The 10927-nt window shown below is 37.7% G+C and overlaps 1 long non-coding RNA gene across 2 annotated transcripts; it reads right to left on the minus strand.

The window, feature by feature from the left end:
- Positions 1-4965: 4965 nt before the first annotated feature.
- LOC148735124 (uncharacterized) lies at positions 4966-9180 on the minus strand. 2 transcript variants are annotated; one of them, XR_015999262.1, is made up of 3 exons: positions 9019-9180; positions 8834-8928; positions 4966-5370 (listed from the first exon to the last, which is right to left on the minus strand). It is a non-coding gene; the product is annotated as an uncharacterized LOC148735124 (long non-coding RNA). The 2 variants fall into 2 exon arrangements; XR_015999263.1 differs by lacking the exon at positions 4966-5370 and adding an exon at positions 6832-7967.
- Between the last annotated feature and the right edge of the window lie 1747 nt (positions 9181-10927).

Genomic DNA, 10927 nt, shown 5'->3' on the forward strand with positions numbered 1-10927 from the left:
GGCTGCCTTCTATGTGATTTTTAAACTATAATCATTCATCAATTATCATTATTCATTCACTGGTCATTCCTAAACTATATTCCTACATTTTTTAACACTTTACATATACAAATAAATCTTTATTTCTACCACTTATAGTAGGTATATATTAGTGTTGTTATTTATGTTGCGGTGTCCCCAATGAGCAACACCATGATAAAGTTACATGACACTTCAATAAAGTTTACTTACTTACTTGCATTCCGTAATCTAGCGGAGGGTGTCTGTTTTTCTTTGTGTATTCGAACAACTATAGGTTTAAAAAAAAGTTCTGGGTTCAAATTGAGCTGCATTGTGGACTTGAAAGAGGACAATTTCATTATATGTGATAGGTCAAATATTCTTTACCAAAGAATGAAATAGGTAGGGTGAACTAGACCTGAAGATAAATGTATGATAAACAATGTGCCATTTGAAACCACTAATACAACGTAGTAGTAGTAGTAGTAGTAGTGAACTTTATTTATGTGTCGTGAAAACCTAGCGCATAGCACTAATTGGGGACACAAGTACAGGCCTGATTTTTTTTTTCAGGTCTGATTTTCGCTATTGCTTAAATAGCGCTATCTACTGCGAGGATCGTGCATCATACGTATCTAATACCGCAGTTCAAAATATATGAACTTCATATATTTCATTGTATCTGATTTATCACTTTCACGGGTTTATTACGAATCAACTTAACGGCCTGCTCCCAGTTGGCTTGTTAGCTCAATTGGTAGAGCGCTGCACTAGTATCGCAGAGGTCAGTGGTTCGAATCCCGTACAGGCCTGATTTTTTTTTCAGGTCTGATTTTCGCTATTGCTTAAATAGCGCTATCTACTGCGAGGATCGTGCATCATACGTATCTAATACCGCAGTTCAAAATATATGAACTTCATATATTTCATTGTATCTAACGTATTGACAGTGAAAATTATTTATCAATGTCCTAGAGTTCAAAATCAACTATTACAGAGCGCACACTTTTTGCATCCATCATCAATCATGACAGTCCTGTCCGTTCTCCTGATTTTGCTCTTAAATCCGTGCAGGCTCTCTTCACTGCGTAACTCTTTTGTAAGTTTCGACCAGAGGAGAGGGCCATAGTATCTTATACAGTGTTTACCACATTTTACTGTATTAAAAGGAGGGATTCTAAAATCTGTATTTCTTAGAGCATATCTTATATCGCAGTTTACTTCTTACATAAATAGTTCCTGTATTTGACAAGGAAGTAAGTTCTTTTTTGCCTGGAACATAAGGATTGCTATGTCCTAAAGCCTTCTGTTCACCAGTGATGGAATTTCAGCCAGCTTCAGCAGGCCGTCATAAGAGAGTGATTTATCGTTGAAAACTGCTCTCAAGGCCCTTTCCTGTAGTCTTTCAGCTTTAAGTTTGTCTGAGGCTCTGCAGAAATGCCAGATGATACTGCAGTAGGTCAAGTGAGGTAAAATGGCGGCTTTATAAAGTTGTAGTTTAGCGTAACGTTCTTCCTAAATTAGTTACAAAACTCACTGAAATTGGCTGGGCTGGAAATTGTTCGCAGTTTAAAACAACTAGGTCGAGAAAAAGGTCGTTCTTTTGATACTTCGTCTAATATTACTTCAGCTAGTGCCCTGCCGTAGAGTCATTTCTGAACACCTACAGACTGTAAGAAATTAGTCCATAGGTCAGAGAGGCTCTCGGTACCACTCAGGGGGACAATAGGCGAGTGATATCTAACGAAAGGTTATGTATATGAAAGACTTTACAAATTCAGTTGACAGCAATCGTGAAAGGGTAGCTTTCCCAATTTTTACACACTCGTTTAATTGAAGAATTACTGCTTAGCATGGAAGCGAGGCCAACGATAAAACGGTTATTCCCAGTGCCTTCTTTCTTTAGTATAGTAATTAAATCAGTACGTGTGACATTTAACAGCATTTCAAAAGAATGTTTTGGCTAAAAGCCAAGATTTTTTTCATTTGATTTGAAAGAAAACTTAAGCGAAACCATGAAGTCAAACTTGCAAGGCATCATGGATAACTTCCAAGTTAGCGTAGCGTCTCAAAGTTCTTTCGATTCTTAACCTTGCCGTTTTATGACGCTTTAGAAAACACATACTTAATAAACAAACACAAAAATAGAGACTTCAAGGCGGAATTTTCAATGCTCGTCAGCGAAGACACTTGTAAACAAATAGGTGTCGGTCGATTTATATCAAGATTCCAACGAAACTTGATTGCTATAAAGAGACTAAACTAGACAGCTTCGTTGTGAAAGTTGTATTTGTCATTGCTCTAGTCATGGGAATTGTTATTATTTATTATTAAAAATCATAGCCTATTGTTTGATCTGGCGGAGAGTGCTAGGGAGGAAAACATTTCACCAGTGAGCTATGAAATGAAATAGCCTTTAAAACAGTGATTTGATGGCCTGCTCCCAGTTGGCTTGTGAGCTCAATTGGTAGAGCGCTGCACTAGTATAGCAGAGGTCAGTGGTTCGAATCCCGTACAGGCCTGAATTTTTTTCAGGTCTGATTTTCACTATTGCTTAAATAGTGCTTTACTGCGAAGGATCGTGCACATATACGTTTCATAACCGCAGTTCATATATATGTATTTCCTATGTTTGTTGTTAAATCGAATTAAGTTTGTCATGAATGGACTTATATCAAATCCCACTTTCAGGTTTGTTTTGAAACCACCTAACTTCGCTACGACTTTACGGTTGATTAAAACTCGATCAAGTTCTGCTTAGGTTATCATGATCTTAGCAATTATACAATAAGACAGCTCCATCCGAAATGAAGGTGATTTACCGAGCCGGCCTGCACACCGGTGATGCAGAACTTTCAAATAGTACCGATTGAGAATTTTCATGGCCACCAATACCTCCCAAACTATGTGAGGGTGTAATCAATATTCCAACAGAACTTGATGCTTTTCTTTTAACTCTCTCGTGACTTGCAATCGTGGCGCGGGGGAGGAGGAAGAAATTCCCGATGACAAATGTTCCGAGACATGGGGATATAGCCATTGAGATATAGTTGAGACAATTATGAAATCGGTATTCCCCCATGTGAATGGGTCCTCTTATTCAGGCTCATTAAAGAGCTTTATATACTTTGATTTTTCAAATATTTCATCATAATTGTATCCTTTTTTAACGTGAGAGTGCTTAAAGATTCAATAATAAGTATTTCTACTTGAAACGTACGATGCTTTATGTTGTTAAACAATTTAACCTTATTATATGTTAGGGTGGTCGTTTCTAAATATCCAAGATGGCGGAAGTAACACGGCGGATCCACCATGGCGTGCAGATATTAATGAAGATATATTGACTTTTTAGCGATGGTATCTAACTTAACTTTTGGCGGTGAACCTTTTATTATTTTCTTCTTCCATTTGGTGAGAATTGTGCGAGAAAAGACATGAAACAAAAATATTTCAGAATTTTACGCTTACACGTGAGTACATTTCAGCGTTGCCATGGGAAAAAATCGTTGAAACTTAAAGTTTAAAACTCATCTGGAAGAGACCTGTATCATTTTTATGTATAAAACACCCTTAAAGAACGGTTAACGCGTTTCAAAAGAATAGCGTTAGCCAGCTATCCTTTGTTTTCTGTCAATTCTGTAGAGAGAGCAATGACCTCACTTGATCACGTAATAATAGCTGTTCAGCTACTCATTGGACACTGCTATCAGACATAATATTAAACTAGAGTAATTGTAGTTTTCAGAAATGTATGATAGCATTTGTCCCCCCGAGTGGTACTGAAAAGCCATTTTTCGGGCCCTGGCCTATGGACTAAATACCGATGTTGAGGCCGAAATAGATTTCATTTTAGATCGAGCGCCAATTCTTAACACACCCTTCAGCAATCAGACTAGATCAGCTGTTCCAGGCATCACTGTTCCTTCGGCGTTGGATAAGGGAGAGGGTCACAAGGATGCCATGCATTCTAGAAGAGTTATCCAGCCATACTAAAGGAAAAACGCGCAAGCCTTATCGCAGGATTACTAAGGCAATTTTGAGAACAGTTTTCTAGCTAACCCTCGTTAAAAATTATCATTTCGAGGAAGTTTTCCAAAAATGTTGCAAAGCGCCGGTCTAAACAAACTGCCAAAATGGCACGTCACGTTGTTCCGGATTTTCTTTAAAGTTGTAGTCTATTTACAGAGACTTAATGTAGCAGCCTTCTTAATTACAGAGGCTGTGCAAAGGAAGACAAATAAGCAGTTGCCGCAAAGAATAATTTCTAACTAACCGAGCGCAAGGGCCCTCCTGAGGATTGTTGGCCTGATCCACGCATCACTTTTTTCTTCTAGCATAATACTTTCAGTATCCCTCCGTCAAACGATGTCACCTGTTTGATAATCACCGAGCAAAACCATGCCACAGTGTCTTCTTTCACCCACGACTGAGTCTAATGATTTTCCGTTAAAAATAGTTACTATAGGGATTTTCAACTGGGTGGTGGCGGTCCTCTCACAGTTGTATCTCCGCTTGTTAGTGACCACTCTTCCAAGGTAACACATTCTATATTAGCTAGTGAAAAAGTTTATTAAAAGTGATTCTCGTGGCCGAAAAACCGCGAGAAGGGAACAATAAAATGTGTTAATGTAATTGAAATTATTTCGACCTTGCGTGACAAACGCTCGAGTATTTTAAATCTACATTAGTATCAGATTGCTTCCCGTCTTAAACGTTTTCGGAAAAGAAAAAGACGTCCTCCGCTAGCGCACGGAATGTGTTATTTTAAACAACTTTGCTATGGGATATGGACGACAACTTGAAACGAGAGCAGGGATAAAAACCAACCTGACGTTGTTAGCTATGCAAGCTTAGCTTACGGTATTGAATTCCTGATCGAACACGGTGCTAACTTCTAAAATGTGCTTGTAATTCCGGATTTATCCACGGGGTACCTAATTTTATTACGTCGTGACGTAGATGATGATGTTGCCATTTTCATAAAGTTCAGCCTAGTTTTTCCGTGCGGATATGAAAAGCCCCAAAGTAATTTTTATATTGGGGAAAATGATAATTTAAAATTTGCTACAAAATGCGACATTTGGATTTTGAGATATTGGTGATTTTTAATAGCGCTCTGTGAGCTCAAAAGGAAATGAAATAAGCTAACCGAGAAATTAAAAGACATGACAAGTTTTACTTACCTAGGTGGCATTCTTGACAAACACAGTGGGACGGCTGCCGATGTAAAAGTGAGAATTGACAGAGTGAGAGCAATCTTCCTCCAATTGGAGAACATTTCGGCGTAGCCTAACCTGAAGATCACCATCAAAATCAGGACCTTTAACACCACTGTTAAACCATTCTTGCCGTAGAATGCGTTGAAATCTGTAACAAAACAGTCAAATCCAGCTTAAACGCAATGTTTTCAGCGACATTTGGCCAAAGAATAAAACCCTAAAGACGCGCTAGTTTTGTACTTTTAGCAAATTTAGCTGTTTTCCAGCGAAAAACACTGCAAAGAAGCCGCAATGTTTTAATAATAATCTAATAATAATTTAATATTCATATCGCGCAAATTAACATGTGGATATGATCAAATGCGCATCACAACACTTTTTGGGGGACTTTGGCCGGACTGCATCAGCAGTTTACAAACAATCGAAGGAAACTTAATTGAAGATGCCCCCTCCCCCCAACTCCCAGTAAACAGGCCAGACCACATCACAGTAATCTCGTGAGTGGGTCCTTTAACGTCCCCTGCCTAACCAAGTTAACTAATTACTAGATCCGGGAGACGGGACCTACGGTTTATTCGTCCTTATCCGAGAAGACTAGAATGTCTATCCATTTCTTGATATTATAGAGAGGTAGCGCATTCTCCTCAGTTATTTTAAGACCTTGAGTGTTGGTCCGGCCGGGGCTTGAACCATCGACCTCGACCTCCCGCATACACAGTCCAGCGCTCTAACCAATTGAGCTAACCGGGAGGTTCATTTACATTAATATAGAACCTGCAAGAAAACACCGACGTCAGGCGGTAACACAAAGTTTTCAACGAAATTCAGCCGAAAGTGTGCAAAAATTGCCTCATTTTGGTCATAACGCTTTAATACGGCTCAAAAACACGGTTTTGCAAAAAGTATGCGCAAACTAACAGAAAGGCACATTTTTTTAATTACACTACGTTGATATCTGTAAGAAAACACGAAATCGAGGTGAAATGCAATGTGGTCAACGAAATTTGGCCAAAAAGTGAAAACCGCTACGGTTGCCCTTAAAACAAGCTCAAATTGGGCTCAAAAGTACGGTTTTGCAAAAGGTATCTTGAAACAGGTGAAAACGCATACTTTTTTCAAAAGATAGATTTAGCAGAGCTCCAGTAAATGTATTTCTAGCCCTTCACTTTATTAAAAAATTCCCAGCACTGGCTGTCGAAGAGGTTATATAGGGGACTAAGGGACCAGTCTGTGTTGGAGGGGAGACGGAGGGGGGGGAGGGGGGGCACTGCTCCAACAAATTTCTCCAACGTGTCTCCCTCCGCTGATAAGCGTAGAAAATTAAAAAGAAGTCACGTTCAATTCAGGGTAAACCTGTTATTTCTTTCTTGTCTTTCGACAATTCGCGTTTCGTTATTGATACATGGCGTCGTTTTGAGAGTTTTCTGTTATCTAATTCGGTAACCTCTGCTGTAACTGCATATAATGTCAGTGCCTCATACATGATCTTGGCTACTGAAGCATGAAATTTATGTTGCACCTGTTTTTTCTCGCTGCGAACGTTTGATTTAAAAGGAGACAAGCTAAAACAAGATTATTTTTCAAACTTGATTATTAAGAGAGACTTAGGATTCAATAATGAAGATGTTTATAGAGACTAAGAAAAAATAACTGGATCTCATTTGTACATGTAAATTACAGAAATTAATTACAAACATCAATCAGGTTTTCTCGCTAGTTTTGAAGTTGAGTTGATGTTGTTATTGGCCTTAAAGGGGTTGTAAATAGTATCATATCTCAGCCTGTGGATGAATTCCTAGAAGGTGGAATTGAGGCAACATTCTAACATGAAACACAACAATACACTTTATTGATCTGAAAAAATATTGATTTGACCATCACCGGTCCACAAAATGCTAGATATTTCTTGAAATTGGATAACTCGTGCAACAACCCAGGTTAAACATTAAATGCACAGCTATGTTTTCCATTTTGTATTTGTATTTGCGATATTTAGACAGACTAGCCCAGTTCACATTTGAAGCTGGTTTAAATGGGGGCCTTTATATGCCAACCATCCCACCCCAGGGGAGGGCATCCACCACACAGTAACCTTCACGTGTCTAAACATTGAAGGGAGAAGGCAGTAAAAAAATTAATTTAAAAGAGGGTGCCCATTAAATTCAGTTCTAATTGTAGATGGATCCTTGCTTCTCCAGATTCCCAACCTTTAAAATTCACACAATTAGTGACCAATTGCTTACATGTATATCAATGTTTAGTCTGGATATCAGCATTTGTAAGAACACCATGCACCATTGAGAGCTTAAGCCTGAGTATTTAATGCCATCCAAATAAGATTACACACGTAGATGAAAGAAGTCGGGTTACAGACTCCCCTGCTACAATTTTTCAGGGCTTAAGGTGCAAGGAATAAAGCTGGAAAATGGGCATGGTGACTCATTGGTATAGAAAAGACGACGAGTTTTGTACGATCAACCATAGGCCTGTAACTGTGCTCCCTGCTCTTCACAATATTTTTGAAAGGCTTCTATCGGGGAAGACGTACGAATGCTACGATGGACTCTTATCAGACTTCATAAGCGCCCGTAGAAAGTTTCACAGATGCGAGACTTCTTTGCTATGATTGACGGAGGACTGGATGATGATGCGTGACAGGGGGGAGCTCGATGCAGTAGTTTCTATGGATTTCTCTAAAGCGTTTGATGACACTCAGTATCCACTCCTCCTTTCGAAACTAAGGGCCTATGGTATGGACAACAAAATATGTGCCCTAATTAGGTATTATCTCTCTGAAGGAACTCAGAGAATTAAAGTTAGAGACACCTTTCGACCTGGGAAAGCGTCAAGCGTGGGATTGCGCAGGGGAGTGTGCTAGGTCCTATACTATTTAACATTTTACTAACGATCTTTTCTTCCATGTCAAGAAGGCCAAGTTGAACGCTTATGCGAATGATCATCAGGTCTACTACTCCCATGTCGATCCGGCAGCTCTAGAAACATGCGTATCTCTTGATGTTGGGCGGCCAATCAGTGGTACCATGAAAATGGGATATCAGTTAATGAGACCAAATACCAGGGTCTAGTCCTCGGTGATACGGAGTATGGTTTTTCCTTCCCAGTAAAAGACACGTTAGACATTTTCGCAATGGAAATAGATAACCTGAATTTTTCTAAACATATATCAAATGTATGCAAAAAAGATTAATGATCAATTTAATGTCATGTTGCGCTATCGAAAACTCATATGCAGGGAACCTGTAAGCGTATACTTGACTTCATTTTTATCATTTCTCTTCTGCCTGGCACTTTTGAGGAACACGCGATAAGGATAAGCTTGAAGCACTAAATAAAAAAAGATCTTAGGTCTATACTTGATTACTTAAAATAGGCACTTTTTTCGTAAGGGTTGTCTCTATACACACCACTCTTCTTTCAGAAGTCAACTCTACGTCGCTGTGCAACAAGCGCGTTCAGAATTTTCTCATACTGTTATATAAGAGTTCGTTTTTCACTCATTTTCCTGCTTATATGAAGAATATGTTTTCGCTCCGGTCCTCGTCCTATAATCCTCGTGGCAACTACAATATGCTTTTAACTCCTTTTCTTACCTTTCATGAGATCAGCAAAGCAGTGGAATGCTCTGCCGGACTTTTTTCGTTATCTCATTCTTTACAACTGTACAGGTCATATGGAAGGTACATTCCTGTATAGTAACGGACATTTTAATTATCTCAGTAAACTGTAATTGTCAGAATATCAAACCAGGATGTAATTGCCAAGTCCTCAAGTTTACCAGTTAGTCACTTTTGTTACTGTCAAGTTCACTCCTTTTGGGCTGTCTTCTGCTGAACCATTCTGTTTCATGAGAAAACATCAAATGTTACTCACATACTCAAATAATTACCTGAATTAAAAGTTTTTATAACCTGCTTTCTTTTGATTGTGCTCCAGAAACAGTAATCGATGTTGAAGAGAAAGGAATAAAGTTGTATGAATTAAGGTGTTTCTTGCATTGATAACCCAGGTTATCTAAGTGGGTGGAAATAAGGCCTGAAAAAATAATTCAGGCCCGTATGGGATTTAAACCCATGACCTCTGCTATACTGGTGCAGTGCTCTACCAACTGAGCTAACAAGCCAACTAGGTGCTGGCCGAAGTGATGTAAATCAATGAATTTTCAATATATGAAAATCATGTGTGCACTGCAGTTTCATGAAATTCCAACCAACAGAAATGGCCAGCTCCCAGTTGGCTTGTTAGATGAAGAAGAAAAATTACGAGTGCACGTCACGGAAGCTTCTTTGGCATTTGTAAGATATTATTACAAGAAATCTTTGAAGCCTAATCCGTGTCATTGTGCTGATTGTAGAAAATGGAAGGAGAAATTACAAGAATCCAACAACAGGAACATTAAAGACTAAAGTCACAGCAGATAAATTGTTAAATAAAGTTTTTATTTGTTTTTTTATTAACCTTAATTGTAATTTATATTATTTGCTGTGTATTCTAGTGGAGTGAATTTGTTATAAATAAAGTTCCTATTTTTAATTGTATTTGGCATTTTTTGTGACTATTACACCACGTTTTTATCATACACTACAAATGCACATGTGCAAAGTTTAATCAACACTACTGAGCATGTCTTGTGTAACTAATAAAACTCTCCCAAATGGATTGCATTTACACTACTGTTTCATATATAAATTCGACTGACTCAATACTCCAATAAGATCTAAATACAGTGATTAAACAACTTAAAGAGTAAATTAAATTAAAAATAAACATGTAAACGAATCAACTCTAACCTTAAAACATGTAATCTGTATTCCTATAAATGTAAACCGGAATAAACAACAAATTACTCCTCACCGTGTATGTGCCTCATACATCTGTGTGATAAAGAAATCAATTCTACGTTACCCTAACCTTTGACTCCCATCTTGAATTTTAATTATTACTCTCACTCAGACTCGGCCCTGCGGTTAATGCTTATAGGATCTTATGCAGGATCCTATAGAATCTTTAGGGTCTTGTACAGGATTCTGTTTCATCAAAATAGGATCTTGTACAAGATCCTATAGGATCCTATAGGATCTTGTACAAGATCCTACAGGATCTTACAGGATCTTGTACAAGATCCTGAATAGGATTTCAGGTAGAATCCTAGTAAGGATCTTATCAAGATCTTGGACAGGACCCTGAACAAGATTTTCACCAGGGTAATTACATATGACACATACTGATATAGGAGTTGATTTAACACCAAATCAATTAGAATCTATGTACAAAGCTTATAGTTCAAATAGTGGAATAACATTAAGAATAAAAACTGATGCTATAATAGGAGACACAATACTAATTGTCCCAGATAAAACAGCTGTAAAGCATTATAAAGCATGACAAACAAATAAAGGTATGTTGTTAAAACTTTCAAAACTTCATTGAAAAAAACATGATCTGAAGCATGAATTAAGTAAATATCATTCAAGATTAAAAGACAAGTATGATTATACTTAGGTTTAAAAGGCTGGTCAAAAAAATTTTGATATGTTTTAAATATTTTTGATTTATTACCTTTTTTATTAAATATGTTTTACAATATAAATTGTATAACGTATTAAATATATGACACAGTTATTTGAAATCAATGTTAAACTATTGCCAAATCACAAAAGAATCTCGGTAAAGCTTACAAACACAAA

The sequence above is a fragment of the Stylophora pistillata genome, chromosome 3 (assembly GCF_964205215.1).
Source record: "Stylophora pistillata chromosome 3, jaStyPist1.2, whole genome shotgun sequence".
In the NCBI taxonomy this organism is placed as follows: Eukaryota; Metazoa; Cnidaria; class Anthozoa; order Scleractinia; family Pocilloporidae; genus Stylophora; species Stylophora pistillata.